Below are 19719 nucleotides of genomic sequence, written 5' to 3' on the forward strand. Positions count from 1 at the left end.
GCTGGTGCTTCTTCAGCTACCGGGGCTCTCCAGGAAGGAGGAGAGAGGTCAAGGATGAAGGCTGAGAACTGATGGTCAGAGAGCTGGGAAGCTCTATCCACCAGCAATGTAGGGTCTCATTGGACACATTTAACAGCTTAAAATCAGTTCTGCATATAATTAAGGACCAAAAAAAAAGCATGATGGCATCTGTATATGCTGCCAAAGTAGAGTGAGGTGAAAGGGTATGTGAGCTCTTAAGAGGGCTTTGTGGAGGAGATGAAAGGATTATAGCTGCATAGAGCTTGACTTTCTCAAGGGTGTTTGTGAAACCTCCACATTGATGATGGAAGTTGGAAGGAACTGCCTCTCTCAGTTGCCAGGTCACAGCTGTCCCTTCTTGCACAAGTGGCAGGGTGTTCCCATCAGCATCACTTATCATCTCCCATCACAGGTTATGAAGACAAACTGAGTTACCTGTTGGCTTTCATAATTCTCTGTGAACTATTTTTGACTGGGGGATGGGAACAAGAGAAGGAAACTTGAGTGCTTTCTGTGTTTGCAAGTCATTTATGAATTTTGGCAAGTGGTAGCCTTTCACACTGTGGCTTTGATAACATGAAGCCTGATAACCTTAGGCCTGACCAACGGGAAATTGTAAAGAAAATTCAAATTCTGCCGGCTTTTTCAAGATACACTTGACGCTTGAGCAATGCGGGGTTGAAGCACGTGGGTCCCTTATGTGAGCTTCTTTTGATGCATATACTACTTATGATCAGAGGTTGGTTAAATCTGTGGATGCAAAATCCATGGATATGAGGGCCAACCTGGGAGTTGAGTGTATGTGGATTTTGGTATCTATGGTGAGTCTGGAACCGGTCACCTGCAGATGCCAAGGGACAACTGTATATATAATATAAAATGTATGTGATATAAATCTGGGCTAAATTTATAAAATTTTAATGGAAAAGCGTTAGCCATTTTTCAGCATATAGTTCTGTGGTATAAGGTATGTTCATATTGTTGTGTAAATCCCAGTCCTCTCCAGAACATCTTTCATCTAGCAACTGAAACTGCCCATTAAATGGTAACTGCCCATTCTCCCCTCTCCGCCGTCCCTGGGCCATCATTTTGCCTTCTCTCTGTGTGAATCTGACTTATCTCGGTAGCTCATATAATATCTTTTTGTGACTGGTCTGTTTCACTGAGCATAATGTCCTCCTGGTTCATCGCTGTTGTAGTGTATGTCAGAGTTTCCATCCTTTTTAAAGCTCGATACTATTCAGTTCTATGCATGTAACACGTTTTGTTTTTCTGTTCATTCATCAGTGAACCCTTGGGCTGCTTTCACCTTTTAGGCATTGCTGCTATGAATGTGATTGTACAAACAGCCCTTTGTGTCCTTCTTCCTATTCTTTGGGGTATGTACCCAGAAGTGTCCATAGGTTTTTGTGGTGTTGTGGATTCTTTTCTCTGTTGGGGAATCACTTCTGATACTTCATTTGTGACTCTTCTGCTTTGACTCAGGGAGAGTGTGTGTCCTCATGATGGACTTTGTTACCAGCTGGACAGTCATCACTGAGCCCATTGTCATTCTTGTCCAGCCAGCTCTGTCCTAGAGTTTGAATCTCAGTATTTCCACTAATGTGCCCTGACCTTGGCAAGTTCCCTTGTCTCTCAGATCGTCTTTCTCCACATCCCCATCCATGAGAAAGTACAGCTAAGTAATCCATGGGGCTCCTCCCAGGTCATAAAAGGGGAGAGCATGGTGCCCTTCTAAGCCCAGGAACCATGGTGGGTGAGATGGAAGCAGAGCTCCGGATTCTTCTTTTTTTAATGCTTTTTTTTTTTCTTTAACAGACATCGGAAGTTGATTGTTTTCTTTCATTTGGCCATGCTTTGAGGTTTGTGGATCTTAGATCCCCAATCAGAGCTTGAACCCAGGTCCTCAGCAGTGGACCTAGCCACTGGCCCACCAGAGAATTCCTGAGCTCCAGACTCTTAACAGGGACAGCTTGACCAGAAAGTCATCTGCCCTGAAATCTTGGAGAGCTGGAAGTTTCTAATGGCTTGTGCACTTTCTGCATTCTAGTACATGCTACATGGCTCATTTTATGAGTAAATGTAGTAGCATTACCCCGTAAAGCAAAATTGCTTGGTATATTATCCATACTTGCTGAGAAAATAGGGCAAAAGAAAGGTGGAATGACTGGTTCCACCACAGACTTTTGGCACATGTCACAAACTAATACTGAAGAGAATATAAGCAAATTTTACCTTTTGTTAAGACTGTTGCTTGGTCACGGGCCAAGAAAATTTTAACGTCCTTTTCTCACCCCGCTTCTTTAAAAATTTTTTTTTTAAAGAACAGATTTTATTCTCTTTAGCTAAATTCAGAGCCTGTCTACTTTCCTTCAACGAGGAAAGTAAGTCCCAAGTGGTCACCTGCATGATCAACTCTCTGGCCCCTGGACTGCATGTGAAAATTCAGACTGGTCCTAGATTCCCTGTTTGGGTTTGGAGACTCGGCACTAATCTTCCTGTCAGTTTTCTCTGCCCCACCAGTGAGACATCATGTATACATCGATGACTTTTTATCTTACTTTGCTTTTTCTCACCAGTAAAAGGCAGATGGCTTATTTTTTTTCCCCCATGGATGTGGTATTAAGGTGTTCTGATGACTGGAACCTGATTTGGAGTGTGTGCAGAAATATATAGCATTTTCTTTCTCAGAGACATTTTTAACCATCTTATTATAAAAAAACAACAAAACAAAGCAACAAACAGAAAACCAGACTGTCTGAGACAGTCAGTCATAATTTTTTTTAATATATGAAGCACTTAAAAAACAATTTTGAAGAATGAAGAACTTCCTCCCATGGTATTTGGGACACGTTCATGACAGTCTGGGATTCCTTGTGGGGGAAATCCATAGTGGATAAAACTCTAAAAAGAATGAATAGATTAAATTCAAATTATCCTAAAACCCAGCAGTCCTCCTGGGTTTTCTAGACACGTGACTAGACAGTGATTGCAACGAGCAGACAGGATTTTCTCTTTTATTCCCAACAAGCGTGGCTTCTAAAGAATGGTCAGCATTTTCGTAGCATTATTCCCATTTAAACAATTTGTGAATTTTCATACCTGCCATGATGACTGTAGGGTTTTAGAGACCTCTATCTTTGGTTGATGGATCATGAAAGACTCTTTTGCCCTAGTTGCAGAATAAGGTGAATTTTACACATAGTGGAAGTCCCAATTTATTTATGGAAACCTGGTTTCTTTTAATTCTATTTCCTTAGTAAAATCCAATCGTTTCTATAAAATTTAGTCTCCAGGGCTGGCTGATAATCTCTGATAATCTCTGGTGGTGTCCTGGGGTAGAAGAAGGAAGTACTGTTGGGTTAGGAAAATTGTAGCCTTGAGGTCATGATGGGAAAATTATTTAAAGTTTCGATTTTTATTCCCATTTGAATACAATAAGAACTGGCCCTTTGATAGAAAATGCAAAGTAGACTTATAGACACAGGGAGGGAAGGAAAAAGGTGAAAGTCACTCAGTTGTGTCCGACTCTTTGCAAACCGAATTCTCTAGGCCGGAATACTGGAGTGGGTAGCCTTTCCCTTCTCCAGGCAGGGGATCTTCCCAACCCGGGTATCAAACCGAGGTCTCCCGCATTGCAGGCAGATGCTTTACCAGCTGAGCCACAAGGGAAGCGCATGCAAAGTAGACTTGTAGACACAGGGAGGGAAGGAGAAGGTGGGCAGAATTGAGAGAGTAGCACTAAAACATATGCGTTACCATGTGTAAAGTTAGAGAGCTGGTGGAAATTTTCTGTTTGATGCAGGGAGCTCACATCTGATGCTCCGTGACAACCTGGAGGGGTGAGATGGGGTGGGAGGTGGGAGGGAGGTTCACAAAGGAGGGGCATGCGTATACCTATAGCCGATTCATGTTGATACATAGCAGAAACCAACGCAATATTGCACAACACTTATTCTCCAATTAAAAATAAATAATTTTTAAAAAAGAAAGAAAATGCAAAGTAAAATACTTTGTTGTGAACACTTAGGTGACTGAGTGGAAAGCTTCTTGACACCTTCTGCTGGCTTCACATTTGGGGAGCAGGTGACATACACATCTCGGTGTATTTCTGGTTGTCTTAGGCCTGAAATCGTACACCCTCCTCACTGGGTGTTGGTGGTGTCTATTGAACGAAGCCATTTCAACTCCACCACCAAGGTGTGTGTCCTTTGCTGGTGGAAGAACTGACCACAGACACCTCCAGAAGGAAGGCGTGGGTAACCTCCGCCAGGCTCGGATGCCCCCGTAGTCCCAGAAAATCCAAGCCTGGTTCCAACAACCTGGTTGCACGATGCTGGCAGGGCAAGGGTTGGTTTGTCCTCTTGCAGACGCAGTTTAGCAGGATGCACTCATAAATGAAAAATGATCTGAGTGCTGTGGGTGGGGCCGTCACACTCAGGAGGTGAAGCTGAGAGGAGGAGGGAGGGGAGAGAGACAGAGAGAGAGAGCTCATACTCCTGAGCTCCAGAGAATATGGGGACTTGGCAGGAAGTCGGAGCTCGCACTGGCAGGGTTCGCATGTTCGTCGATAGTTAATAACCCAGGACTTTAAAGAACTGAGTGGAAAAGGGAAATGAAGCGAACCACACTTTGGAGTCCATCCTGTGTCAACGGCCGTGAAAGACAGCGGAGAACTCCCACCCGATCACTTCCTAAAGCAGGTAGGAGGCGAATGAGACCTGAGCGGCCAGGAGAGTCTCAGTTTCTCCCTGAACACAACACACGTCTTCCAAGGTTTCTTTGTTGTTTTTTAAGTGTATGAGAAGTGAGAAGATAATATTGACATAAGAAACAGACTTAGAGCCTGAACGATGCCCAAGCCAGAGATTTCCTCTGTTTGATGACCAAGTGTCAGCTATATTGTAGGGGTTGCCTTAAAAAAAAAATCTCCCCCCTAAATCATACACCATTTAAGTTAAAAGTGATTTAAAAATTGACAGAGAATCAATGAGCTACAGACACTGTTTTAGAACAAATACTTTAAAGATAGCCAACCAGAAACTGATTTGCCGGCTTGATGGTTGCTGTGTTTTCATATTTCAGCGCTAACAAGGTGCTTGCTAGTTTTTACTAGCTTTTGTAAGAAAGGAGGTGGATGTATAACAGCTGTGAAATGTCCAGAAATTGACTGGGGTCCAGAGCGAAGCCTGCATGCACTAATGTTTTCTCCATTAAGGCAGGCTGCCTCTGTTTCTCAATCAGGGAATTGGAAAGAATGGTGAGAGTACAGTGTGGATCCCGAATATTTCTGTGGGGGCAGCAGTGATGGGGGTGGGTGATGTGATCGGGGAGAAGGCTGGGAATTATCACTGTGCCGTGTTTGTACTCAGGAGCAGAAAATAAACAGGGAGGGCCAAGGGTAGCAGCCACATGCCAGGATAATTTAAGGACTGATTTGTGGCTCCTGCGGTTGCAGCTGAATCTCAGAGCATCCTTTCCATCGTTGGGGCTTGTGATAAGGAAGCAGAACAGGAAAAAAAAAAAAAAGACCATCACAAGCCTGGGTTTCTGAACCGTTTCCAGGCTTTGCTTCTGGTTGGCGCCTGGATAATTGGACCTAGATTTCCCCCACAATAAAGTGGTCAGAGTGTCATGAAATTGAGCTGGGGTAGGTCGGAAGTGGCATGTGTGGTCAGCGTGACAGGAGTGTCAGATCAGGCAGAGAACTGTATTCCAGCTGAATAAGTTCAACACCCTCGGAGTTTTCGAGAATGCCCTGCTAGCCGCAGGGGTGTGTCTGGGAAGGCAGATGTGAGAGCTGCTTTGGTAACCACTCACTGGCTGACTGTTGTCTTCAAGCTGTGGTGGCCAAGCCTTGTGGCTTTTCATTTTAGGCCTGGAGGGCTGGGAGATGGCTGTGCTTAGTCAAGGCAAGCCCAAACCTTATCTCTGACTTTTCAGCCTTCCACAGCTAGACCTATTTATGGGTGGGGGAGCGGCACTCCTGTGGTCTTTAGGACCACAGGACCTCTCCACCCACACCCATTCTTGCTACCATCTACCTTTGGAGGAGTCCCATTGGTCCCCGTCCTTCACACCAGTCTGTCCCAGGTGCTGTTTGCAGGGAATTAAGGCAAGTCAGGCAGGCACGCAGACTCCTTCCTAGGGTCCGTTCTGGAAGCAGTCAGAGCAGCACACTGTGGCCTGTGGGCCAAATCCAGCCTTCCCCAGCCTGTTTTTGAATGGCTCCAGAGCTAAGAATGTGGTTTCCATTTTCAAGGAAAAAGAAGATAGAAAATACAGGACAAGAGGTAAAAATACAAGAGATAAAAAATACAGGACTGAGACAGACGTGGCCTTCAAAGCCTAAAATATCGACTGTTGACTGTTGTTCAGTTGCTGAGTCAACTGGCTCTTTGCCATCCCATGGACTGCAGCACTCCAGGCTTCCCTGTCCTTCACCATCTCCCACAGCTTGCTCAAACTCACGTCCATCGAGTCTGTGATGCCACCCATCCATGTCATCCTCTGTTGTCCCCTTCTCCTCCTGCCCTCAACCCTTCCCAGCAGCAGGGTCTTTTCCAACGAGGGAGATGTTTGCCACCCTCAATTGACATCACTCAGGAGCAGCGTGACCAGTGGGTCGATCGGCTCATTACGTCTTTGGCAGTTCAGATGAGCTGCTCATTTTGGAAATGATTTTACCGTCTCAGTCTGTGTTAGACGGTACAACTACCTCCAAAAGGGGAGATTCAGGAGCCAGGAAGTTGAAGATTTTCTGCAGGATCCAAACATTAGGAAAGAAATGTCAGGCCAACTGTGTCTACAGTTGGATTTTCACCCTTCCCTCTCATTGGGGAACCCGCTGGTGTAGGTACCGATGAGACCCACCACGTGGGCAGACATGCCACTGAAAGAACCTGAGCAGGGAACCAGAACTCTGCTATCTTACTCAGAAATGATTCATTTCCTTTCCTCCGTTTTGCAGACTTGATTGCTGGGCCAGACAGGTACAATCCGGATTGTTTGGTGTTGTCACTTTGGGGGGAAGAAAAAGATGTTTTCTGTAAAATAAATAAGTGAATATCATGTTTTCTCATATTTAGAAGTGTTTCCTTATTGGCTATAAGAACGCTTACTTTCGGCCAGCTAAGCTGACCCCTGAACATGCAATTCTCATTGACCCAGCATGGGATTTCATTATTAATGTCATTTCTAATAAGAGGAAAATCTAGTGACTTGCTCATGTTTTAACTTCTGTCAGAACTGCAGGCCTGGATGTGTAGCTGACTTTTGTAAGTAGCTTCCTGTGGATTGCAGAAACAAAGGAAAGTTTTTCTCAAGAAGATTGTAGTTTAAGAAGAAAAACACAAAGGCTGGTATAATTTTTTTTTTCCCTCCAGGACATTGCAGTCACCTAGCCTCTGTATTTGGAAATTGGAAGCTGTCAGTAGAGAAGAATGGGGGTAGGGCCAAGTTTGACGGAATGAAAACGAGTAAGGAAAGATGAAAATGTGTGCATATGGTGCCCCATGGGAGTTGGAACCTAGAAAACAAGATGGCGACAATACACTTGATAAGTCAGGTTGTCAGAGCTGGTGAGGGTGGCTCCTTTAACCTACCACATGAGCCAGGCTGCACCTTTGTCTGTATTTAGAAAGGGGGTTGGCTCTGAATTTAGAGATTAAGCAATCTGCTATTCCTGTATGCACCAGAATTTCAGACACAGTCAGAAATCTGATTTGCGTAACTGCTGAAACTCAACTGGAAGCCAACCAAGTGGAGGCCTGGGCTCCCCAAGTGAAGGGCAGTTAATCAGGAATCACAACACATGAGGGAATTGATCACATTGGCCCTTGATGGCATGGTCTGTGTGGCCAGACTCAGTGAAGCAGGCTCTGAGGTGAAGGGTCAGCTTTGGTTTCTCAGAAGGCGTCTGCAGTACGCAGCTCAGAGACTAGACACAGCGAGAGGGATCTTTTCACTTCCAAACCCAGCAGCAAGCTCGCCCCTCAAGAGACAGACACAGTCTGATCAGAAGCTGAAGTGTAGCATAAACTATGAGCAGCCTTTAGTTAGCCCCCTCTTTTATAGCGTGTTGGGAGGACAAAGTGCTTTGGCTCAACCTTGGCCCATTCACTGCTCCCGTTGGCTCTCTGGACAGAGCCAGAATCTGACCTCTGCTCATAAGCTTTTTCCTGATGGTGAATGGAATAAAAGACCAAGCTAGATGTGTATATATGTGTGCAAAAGTGTGTAGACTAAAGGGGAGGAACAGCTGAGCAAATAGAAGTTATGATTCTGAGTTAGAGAACTGATGATCATGTCAGTGGAAGGGAGTCAGTTTCACATCTCAGTGGCTGTCAGGGATCACTTTGTGTGGCTTTGTGTTCACATACAAGAGGGCTTCCCTGGTGGCTCAGTGGTAAAGAATCTACCTCCAGTGCAACAGTTACAGGTTCGATCCCTAGATCCGAAAGAGCCCCTGGAGTAGGAAAGGCAGTGATGTCTAGGAAGTGTAGCATAAAATGTCTTTCACCCTGAAGGTCCCGACAACTTCTCTGCCTTTTCTCCATGGCTGGTGAACAAAATGGCAGTGCTCCGCCTCCACTGACATGGCATGTGCCCTGTTTGGCAAAGGAGCGGGCTGAGTGTGCCTCTCCCTGTGGGCATGTCTGACCCAGGGCCCTCGATTTGTTCCATCTAGGTGTGCATGGGTGTGCAGCCACACCACAGCTCTACAGATGGCCTCAAGTGGGGCAGGGCCTGGGCTCGGTCTCAGTCCAGATACGAGGTCCCTGTGCAGTGAGTCAGGCCCTATCAGTGACCCTGGATGCTTATTCTCCCCGTTGTTTGTTTGTTTTTTTTATCTCTTTCTGAAGAAGCAATGGTGGTGGTTTAGTTGCTTGGTTGTGTCTGACTCTTTGTGACTCCATGGACTGTAGCCCACACGGCTCTTCTGTCCATGGGATTTTACAGGCAAGAATACTGTAGTGTGTTGCCATTTCCTTCTCCAGAAGAAGCAATACAGTTCTGTTTTACATGCACCAGAAGAACCCTGCACTTAGAAGGATCCAAGGTAACTCCTTTGGTAAAAGAGCTCACCCCGTTGTTTAGATTTTTGGTAGTTTTGCGGTTTGGGACCTATCATGCAGTCTTAATACAAGACACTCTTGAACTGTCTTCTTTATCTTTCTAGCTTCCACACTGTTTTTCTTCCCAAATTTAAAAATGGAAACCATGTTAGAAATTGACAGAATAGGGCAAGTCTAAGGAAAGGCCAGAGTGGCCCTTGGGAATAAGTTTGGTGAAAAGTGCCCCCTGCCCCCCCGTTTCAGTGAGACTCCTCAATCCAGCAAGTGCAGGTTACCCCCTGAATGGTAGATAGATGGCCTCCTGTTTTATACAATTTATTATGTCAAGCCTTCCCCTTTTAACAAAAACTTAAACATTCTTACCAGCTGTCTTCCTTCCCCCTACCAAAAAAAAAAAAAAATATATATATATATAGTAGTCCTGCAAGGAACAATTTAGAATCCTACCCAAAGCAGAACATGAATGGAAGCACCCATGCCAGGGGGAAAAGGGAAGGAATTCACAGGCACCATACTTGACCTTATAAATGTCATGAATCTCAGGATTTATCATGGTGCTCTGGATGGCACAGCAGCCCTTTCCTCTTGCTTTCTGCTCCCGTTTCTGCCCCTTTGGCAAAAGAATCCTATTTTCTCCTGCTGGCCAGTTCTATCAGCAAGAGGAAGGTCTGTCTTCCAAGGAATCCCACCTTGGACTTGCCAAATTCCGTCAGCTTCAGCTTGCAACACTTTGACTGAAGTTCTCAGACAGCTGCCTGTGGGGTAGAGGGTTGACTGTTGGCAGGAAACTGCTGGCTTTGAAAAGCATCACAGGTATTTTATTGTAGCAGATGCAAGACAGTTTTGGCAGGGGAGCAATAAAGACCTGGAGGGGGAAACAGAAAATTACTTCTGAGCACTACAGGGAAGAAGGTGGCAGAAATGAAGGATGCAGTTTGGGTTTGTAAAGCTGAGTCTTTTGCACAATCCTTTTTACAGGCTTGAACTTGCTTGACTTCAGTTTCTCCCTCAAGTGAGTCAAAGAATGTTAAAAGAGAATGGAAAGCTGAAACTGAGAAACGAACCCAGGGACGTCTCAGTGTGTGAGGGTTTTGCTGAGGTCCTGGTGGCCCGACCAAATTTTGTGTGGTAGAAATCTTCAGTTCAGTTCAGTTCAGTCGCTCAGTCATGTCCAACTCTCCGCGACCCTGTGAATCACAGCACGCCAGGCCTCCCTGTCCATCACCAACTGCAAAATGCTGAGGCATTAGGCATTCTGGGTCTATGGCTAATTAGACATTCTTAATGAGTTTCTTATGGTAACAACAGATTAACACCTCATCGTAAAAGTGAGTGGAGTCATTTCAAACTCTCACTGGGAGAAACATGAGTCATTTCTGTGGCTTAATTAATTACATTTGTTGTCATTGGGATTTCAGAATGAAGAGAGGATCTATTATCAGTTTTAATCTTTTTAACTATGAGTTCATCTACTCCAGCAGCAGCAGCCTCCAGGTTACTCCCAAACCTAAGCAGTCTCAAAGCTAAGATATGGCACCTTTCTAAGCCACATGACAGTGAATAATACAGTACTGATTTTTTTAATCAATTTTATCCTGATATGATTTACTATGATAGACTCTTACTATCCACAGATTGACTCTCTAATCTGTGAGGTTTCCTCTGCTTCTGGACTATTTTCTTTTCTTCCATTACTTGTTTTAGATTATGAGCTCCTGAATCAGGCTGGGTGGAAAAACTAGATAAGGATGATGCAACTAACTCATATTGGGACATTCAAAATGCAAGGTTTGGTTATCTTTTTTCAGATGTGCAAACCTGTTGTTGTTTAGTCACTCAGTCGTCCCCAACTCTTTGTGACCCCATGAAGCCTAGCTTGCCAGGCTCCTCTGTCCATGGGATTTCCTAGGCAAGAATACTAGAGTAGGTTGCCATTTCCTTTCCCAGGAGATCTTCCTGACTTGGGGATCAAACTCACGTCTTCTGCTTGGCAGGCAGATTCTCTACCACCAGGGAAGCCCTGAGCAAACCTATTAAAGAAAGGTGAAGTATGAGTGACTGTGTGTGTGTGAAGGGTTGCAAGTCAGAGTTAAAAGTTAATTCGCGGTGATCACATGAACCTGGAAACACAGCTGTTTCTGAGCATAAATCTTTATGTAAGACTATGTCTCAAATGTGTAGGTCTGTCTTCTCTTTTGTAAGCGTTGTGGTTCAGACACATTCACACGAGCTATTTTTGTTAGAGAAATGCCTCATTGTGTAGTGGCAGCTTTCCTGTGAGTTCAAACCGAGTGTCAAATGATCTCCCCAAGGCTGCTGCATTAGGTCCCGTTTTGCTTTCACGGCATTTTGGTTAGCGTGAGGGGAAAATAGCCCACGGAGCAGTGTGGCCCACGTAGATGCACAATTTTGAAATTCAGAGACAAATCGATGTTGGCTTTTTCTGAAAATGGATCTTATTTTGAGAACCACAGTTGACATGGCTGTGGGAAGTGTTGCTTATTCTTGGCAAGAAAACTCCCCTGAAAAGGTACTCATGATCCAGAAGACAGGGAGCTGCCCCGGGCTCCAAATGTTTCAGAACTCAGTGTCTGTGACCTATATTAAATCCACATTTGTATGGAAGTGTCTACGCAGATGAAGAAGGCAGCTTCCTACAAAATGGGATTATTTTAGTGGTTCCGTGTAATGGTATTCACAGTGGAGCCCGGCATGTCTCTTTCAGAAATATTTAGATCCCAACTTAAGGGATTTGATCAGAAGTACTTATTACACATCGAAGTGTTTAGCTCTGCGGTGGGAACTTGTGGGGAAGCCAGCTCACAGAAGCCAGAAAGGCAAATGCAGTAGCTATGAGAGAAGGAAGTGATTGACCTGCTTGTGCTCCAGCTAAGATCAGACAAACAGAAACACCGACACGGGGCACATCTCTCTACACTGCTTTTGTGTAAGGTCCTTTCCTTAGTAACCTAGATTCTATGAATAGATTTCAGGGGGAGTAGGGGACAGTAAGCCTGGAAGGGAAGCAAGTTAAATGTTTGTTGTCACTAAACTCTAGTTCAGATGTAGTGTTTTCCTTCAACAAAGGATGCAGACAACGAAGCACAGTAGTATTTGCAGTCCTCATGTCTTTGTCACCAGTAGAAATGGTACACATTAATTGTGGGTGGGTATCTTTTGATATCAAACACTCACTACTACTTTGAAAATCAGTTAATTTGTTAATAGATATCCCTAACATGTTAATAAAAAAGCACATGGGTTTGATAGTATACATTTTAAAATATTTAGGCATATTTCAGCATAATTGGTTTTCTTTGTAATTCTAGGTATTTTATGTATTTAAAAATATCATTTTGAGACTTCACCAGACAGAGGCCCATGGTTCAAAAATATTTTTAAAAAAGAAAGGAAGAAAGAAAAGGATAAAAGCTGTCTTAAAGTATCCACTTGATCTTTATTTAGAGCTTCATTTACCAGGAAAAAAGTATTAACCCAGGACTGTAGGGTATGTTCTAACCTATGAATCACCTGGGATCTTGATAAAATGCAGATTTTTATGCAGTAGGTCTGGGCTTCCCTGGTAGCTCAGCAGTAAAGAATCCACCTGAAATTCAGGAGATGCGGGTTCGATCCCTGGGTCTCAAAGATCCCCTGGAGAAGGGCATGGCAACCCACTCCAGTATTCTTGCCTGGAGAATCCCGTGGACAAAGGCACCTGGTGGGCTACAGTTCATAGTGTTGGAAAGAGTCAGACGTGATTGAAACAACTGAACATGCATGCACACATGCAGTAAGTCTGGGCTGGGGCTTGAGATGTCTGCATTTCTCAAATTCAGAGAGAAAGAGTGTGTGTGTGTGTGTGTGCGCGTGCCCGCATGCGTGCTCAGTCATGTCTGACTCTTTGCGACCCAATAGACTGTAACCTGCCAGGCTCCTCTGTCCATGGAATTTTCCATGCATGAATACTGGAGTGGGTTGCCATCTCCTACTCCAGGGGACCTTCCCTACCCAGGGATCGAATCTGCATCTGTTGCAACCCCTGCATTGGCAGGGGGATTCTTTACCTCTGTGCCACCTGGGTAGCAAGGCAGAGGCCCACAGTAATCCAAAGAAAAGCCTGCATTTTCCAAACTCACCTTTAATTATTTCACTCCATCTTAGCCGTAGGCAGTAGCTTAACTATTGTAACACTTGGTTGTGGGAGGAGATGCCCCAGGAGAGGGAAAGGGGTAGAATCTCAAAGGACAAACTTCAGCTTCCAAGTGTCCTATATTGGGTCTTCTGGGAGCCCAGAGTGGCTGCCAGGCTGTGAAGTGAAGGGGAGACAGCTCAGGTGAGGGGTATAGGGGAGTTCTGTGTCTCTGGGAAGCGGGAGGCTGCTGAAGCTGTGGCCCTGTGAGGGGTCATTTGTGGGGCTCCTAGGTCCCACGTGCACCAGGTGATGCCTGCCTGCAGCCTGTGGCCTGGGCCCTGCTCGGCTTGGAGAGTGCAGGGGGCAGATTACCATCCATCCCCATGCGTGCGTGGTGGCTGTGTGCTGTGTTCCAAGGAACACTGTATGGCTTTCTTCTCTCCCCACGGGTGATTTATTAAGTGTGTAATTAGATGATGCAAGTTGTATATCTTTGTAAGATGCTCATAAGACATTCACGAATTGGAGAAAGGTCCTTTGGTGGAGAGTTTGAGGGGGAAGTGGCATTGAGCCTTCGCGTCCTGAGGAGCTGTCTTTAACCCCAGAACCCCCACCCCCACCCCAGACCTGTTCTGACCTGTCCCCTCCGGAAGATGTGCTGCCAGCCTCCCTCAAACCACTTATGTGTTGCATCCGGGTGGTGGCTTCGCAGGGCAGCTGCTGTGTTGTGCTTAGTTGCTCAGTCGTGTCTGACTCTTTGCAACTCCATGGACTGTATCCCACCAAGCTCCTCTGTCCATGGGAATTCTCCAGGCAAGAATGTTAAGAGTGGGTTGCCATACCCTCCTCCAGGGAATCTTCCCAACCCAGGATCAAACCCCAGTCTCCTACATTTCAGGTGGATTCTTTACCATCTGAGCCACCAAGGAAGCCCAAGAATACTGGAGTGGGTAGCCTATCACTTCTCCAGGGGAACTTCCCAACCCAGGAATCGAACTGGGGTCCCCTGCATTGCAGGCGGATTCTTTACCAGCTCAGCTACCCAGGAATCCCAGGGCGGCTGCAGAGGTGCAGAAATCCAATTTTGTTCATATACCAGAGACTATCAGATACCTGGGGACTGACTCCTGCTAATCAAACTCCCAGGGGACTGGCATCCAAAACCCAGGTCATTAATTCCTAGTGAGGGAAGGATCCTTCCAGTGACTGAATGTGTTACCACTTGTTTGCTTGTTTCTGCCATCTTAGTACTATCTTCCCCGGAGAGAGGTAGTTGAAAATGAGGACCTCATATGAAATATGTCTTGAGGAAGGTTCCAAGGACCTTGACTCCGTGGTGTCTCTCACGCATAAGGCCAGATATTCACACCCTGATTCCCTCAGTCTTTGGGCTCACCTTGACCAGATTCCCTGAAGGCCTCCCCTCCCCCGCCCTGTTTCTGTTCCCAGCTTTTGCTCCCGCTCTGTGGTGACCCAGCAGGTGTTCTGCTTCGGCCGTGACTCCTCTGCCCTCCTGGACCGGATCCAGATGTTTCCTGGGTGTCCTTGGCTTCCCAGCCACCCATGTGCAGATCTTCTGGGGGGGGCGGGGGTTGGCGTGCATGGAGGGAGCAGGTAGGGCTTCTGCAGGTGTGTGGCCATCACAGTGGGACTCCTCCTATTACTACTCTTGCTTACCGTTTGTCTTCTTTTAACTCTTTCACTATTTGTGCTCTCAGGGACAGAGCGCATGGACGGCCCTGATTCCCAAACCAAGAGGCATATTCATAAAATACAGATTGCCAGGCCCCAACCCCCAGTTCTGACTGAGCATCTAGAGTTGTCCTTGTAAAACATCCTGTAGGAACAGAGAAATCCCTCAGATGGGTGGCCACCTGTTGGAGGATGTTTTTATGTCATTGTCATTCTGCCACCAGTGGGTCATGTTGATTGAAGAGCTTTTTCCCTTGTTTATACTTTTCTTTTTTGCTCAAATCATCCATGTAATGAACATTTGTCATCATAGAAAACGGTCTCTTTCTTTTCCCCTCTCTTCTTCAGATAAAAGGCTTATTCTTATAGTCAGCCAAATTGGAAACCACTGCTGTTGACCCATTATCTCAGACCCGGAGCCCTCATTTTCAGGGAGAGGAAACTGAGGCTTCGTGTATGAACTGGCTGACTACATCAGGAGTGTCATCTAGCTTAATGTCTGAAGACCAAGCCCAATACAAGCTCCGTGCTCCCTGACAAGACCCATTCTTCTCAGCCTTGGGGGCTTTGTTTCTGGGCTTGTCAGAGTAGAGCAACAATAAGCAAAACGCCCATATACACAGGGCGAGGACCTCATTGAACCCAAACCTTGTCCCCCAATTCCAGCACTAAAATGTGAGTGTCCTCAGCTGACTGATTGGGGCCCCTGGAATGCCAGGAACCCCAGCTCTTTGTTGGAACGCTTCATCCTTCAATGCCTCAACTTCCCAGTCTATAAAATGAGTATCATGTCATTCTAACTGCCTGCCTTAAAAAGCTACTGTGAAGTCAAACAAAATGATGTATTTGAAGGGCTTTGGGGAAGAAAAGTACGAAGCATTATGTAATCATAACATGGTCTTATCATTACCGACATTATTATACTACCCCCCAAGACTGTTTCTGCTGAGTGGCCCAAATAGAATCACTATAGATGGAAGAAATACTTTATTCTATTATAACCCAGTGGAAGGCTTGCTTGGAGGAGAGGGGAGGATGATCAAGACTCTCACAGAAATACATCACTTCTGAATTTCCTGATTAAAGCTGCTCTAATGGCCCATTAGTGAATCATTTCACACCCTCTGCCCTTTAATGGCCACTTTCCAGCTGTGCTTCAGAGCCAGGAACCATTTGGGTGAGCGAGTAGGTGCATGTCACAGGATGTTTTCCCATCTGCTTAAAGGCAGGGACTGTCTTTCATGCCTCTCTTGCTGCTCTTGAGTGGTGAAAATGCTTCAAGATTTTTCATCTTGAGAATGGCAGAGTTTTCAACCTTGCATTCCAGACTAGATGAAGAACCAGACAGATTCTAATATCTGTGAAAAGTTTCTGCAACTGTTCCAACAGAGAGATAAGCCTAAAATGGATAAAGCTTCATTTTTCTCCCTAAGAAATAGCAAGCACTGCTTGAGAATGGAGGAATCAGTCTGTGGTAGTCAACTGTAATGATATTAAGCACCAAATATGTCTCTGTAGGAGTTGCTTAAAGAAAACTTAGGGACTGTGGACAGGGTAGAAGTACAATGAAAATTGAAGTAAAGTGTAAGAAACAACTTCTGAGGAAGAGAGTATTGATGTAATGGCATGACACAGCTGGCCTGTGCTCCCCAGGGGACCCTTGAGGCTCTGAGATAGTAAGATTCTATGGAAAAGTCCTAGGTTGGAGTGTCTGGGAATGAGCTCGTGGGAGAGGACCTTGGTGCATAAATAGGATCTCTGTAGGCAGGGAGAATGAGATATGCACTCCCTGAGGCATGCATACACAGTAGAAGCACAGGAGGGTTTGTGTGAGGAAAGTGCAAGTTCAAGTCGCTCAGTCGTGTCTGACTCTTTGCGACCCCATGAACCATACAGTCCATGGAATCCTCCAGAACAGAATACTGGAGTGTGGGAGCTGTGTGCTAACAAGAAGAGCCAGAGGTGAGATTCAGCCTGTACGTACATATAAGCTGCTCAGATCTGGCCTGAAAAGAGGATTTTAGAAGTCTTTAGTAATACAGACAAATTGTGTTCAATGGTTCAAGTCATTCTCATTTGCTTAGAAACCCAAATGCCAACTTGCTAAGAGTCTGCATTAGAACTGCCCAGAAAACCTGAGGGGGAAAAAATGTGCTCCTGCCTTCTACCATCCCCTCCTCCTCCTCCTCCTCCCCCTTGGCCCTGATTTAGTATTTCAGAAACTTGGAACCAGTTAGGGGTAGAGGGTCAAGGTAGAGTGAGGGAACCTGATTTTTTTCTTTTTTTTTTTAAGTTCTCCAAATGCAAGCAATATTAGGAGCTGTGTGGTTTGTTAAGAGTTTCAACCTCATGTATGGCATAAAGATAATGTAAAGGAGCTCTTAGAAGCCCCCTTCCCCACCCAGTCCGTGTGATCCTATTGGTTAGGGTTTTGAAGTTGTAAGCGATAGAAACCAATTCTGTCTCACGTAAATGGAAGTGAAATTTAGTGAGAAAATACTGGGAAAGACAGGAACCAAGGGAAGTGTTCATTAAGGTCTGGGCTCAGAAGAAGGAGCCAGAACAGATAGATCCAAGGTCGTGGCACAGGAATAGTATGTTTAGGGCATCACACTGGTACCACCACCGTTACTAGCCTCCTGTGACTAGCCTTTATCTATCCCTGTGTCTTCATCAGTCAGTTAGTTCAATCACTCGGTCGTGTCTCTTTGCGATCCCATGGACTGCAGCACGCCAGGCTTCCCTGTCCCTCACCATCTCCCGGAGCTTTCTCAGATTCAGGTCCATCGAGTCGGTGATGCCATCCAACCATCTCATGTGTTCCAGAGTCAGGCTAGAGCCTCCAGTACGAAGACTGGTGAACTGGGGTCTGGGAGTGAAGACAGAGAGTAAGTGTCCCTTCTCCACCACCTCCCGTGTAGTAGGAAATTGTCCCAAATCCAAAGGATAATTGGATGCTGGAGAGCCAGGTGAAGGTTTGTCTCCCCTGCTGCTGCTGCTAAGTCACTTCAGTCGTGTCCGACCCCATAGACAGCAGCCCACCAGGCTCCCCCGTCCCTGGGATTCTCCAGGCAAGAACACTGCAGTGGGTTGCCATTTCCTTCTCCAATGCATGAAAGTGAAAAGTGAAAGTGAAGTCCCTCAGTCGTGTCTGACTCCTCGCGACCCCATGGACTGCAGCCTACCAGGCTCTTCCATCCATGGGATTCTCCAGGTAAGAGTACTGGAGTGGGGTGCCATCACCTTCTCCGTCATCTTCCCTACCCCCAGGCAAAATGCACTTCAGTTGGTCTCCTCTCTTTCCACCATCTTTTCACATGTCCACGTCTTCCCTTTTCCTGCCTTTCCTCTCCTTTGGTGTCTTTCCCAGATGCCCCATCCTCTCTTGGACATAGCTTGTTGACCACCAAGTCCAGTGTGATGGACTTACTTTTGGTCATTTCTGTTTGTGTAAACCCTTTCACCCAGCCTCCCACCAGACCTGAAACCTCACCTGCCACCTCCTTAGTGACCTTCCTCCTTCAGAAAGCACCACTGCATCAAGGGTTAGCCCGGAGTGTTTGAAACATCTTTGTCTCATTAAGTCAAATATCTCCCACTCCTTATCTTCTTCTTCTTAGTACTTATCCTACAATGTGGGCCACCCTGAAGAGGTCCACCCCTGTCTTTGGATGACCATTTATGTGTGTAAAGCCATTATTTCTCTCCTAACCGCCGCCCCCACCCTTATCATTTTCTCCAAGGTAATACCCTTAGTCTCTTTAGCAGCTTGTCGTATGAGAGAATTGCCACTTAAATTTTATATGGCTGAACTGAATCAACCTCTCTACCTGCGGTCTTATCTGGAACAGGGTTACCCCTTCCCTTGATGTGGGCGGTATGCTGCTCTTAATGTGGTCAGCTACTGCAGTGCCCTTTAGTCGGTTGTGTCATGAAGTTCAGTTGGCTGTTTCTGAAAACACACTGGTTTGGGCTGAAACTATGTGAGACTTGTTTCAAATGTCTCATGGGATCAGATTGAGATCCAAGAGCCTAGGACCAGCATTTAATATGGTTAACTTGATTCACTATAGAGAATGTCCAGATGACTGGAAAAATGAAGAGCATAAACCAGTAAGGAAGATTGAGTTTTGTACACTTCACTTCCATTAAGTCAATCCTTTCTTTATAAGCAAATAAATAGCTGATGTACTTTATAGATGGAAGATGATGTGGGAAGATAGGGTTTAGTTTGCAAAAATACTCTTGAAGTTTACTGAAGTATAATTTGCTTGCACTCTTTAGCATAAGAAAATTTCCCCAATCTCAAAAGAAAGGATTCAATGGATTCTATTTAAAGAATAAAGTTGAGACATAATGCTAACAGGAAAGGAACTAAAGGAAGATATTTCTAGTTGTTCAAGTCTATAAATTCTAACAAAAACAGGTCATATGAATTACCACCATACTTAAGATGGAGAACCACTCCATCATACTAAAAAGCACCCTTTTGTAGTAAAATCCTCCCCTTACCCCCAGCTTTTGGAAACCACTGATACATTCTGTTGTTGGGTCTTTTCCAGAATTTCATATAAATGGAATCACATAGTACATAGTTGCTTAAGTCTTGCTTCTTTGGTTGACATAATACCTTTGAGATTCACCCATGTTGTTACATGTTTCCATAGTCCCTTCTGTTTCCTTGATAAGTAGTATTCCATTATAGAGATGAGCTGTGGTTGATTTATCCCCTCATTCTTTGAATGTGCTGTTACATCAGGTGGAGATCTGTGCAACTTCTCATGAAAAAGAGGT

The 19719-nt window shown here is 45.3% G+C and overlaps 1 protein-coding gene across 8 annotated transcripts in view; it reads left to right on the top strand.

Moving 5' to 3' along the window:
- Positions 1-19719, top strand: part of PDZD2 (PDZ domain containing 2) — a 414864-nt gene that overhangs the window by 258090 nt on the left and 137055 nt on the right. Inside the window, exon 1 of one of the 8 annotated variants that reach the window (XM_055422229.2) lies at positions 4521-4724. The exons of the other annotated variants lie outside the window; for them this stretch is intronic. The gene's annotated coding sequence lies outside the window, so the exon portion shown is untranslated. Of the gene's footprint in view, positions 1-4520; positions 4725-19719 lie in introns of those variants that run through there. 8 annotated transcript variants of the gene reach the window in all.

This window comes from Moschus berezovskii, chromosome 18 (genome assembly GCF_049115385.1).
Source record: "Moschus berezovskii isolate FMDL1 chromosome 18, NW_MosBer_1.0, whole genome shotgun sequence".
Classification (NCBI taxonomy): domain Eukaryota; kingdom Metazoa; phylum Chordata; class Mammalia; order Artiodactyla; family Moschidae; genus Moschus; species Moschus berezovskii.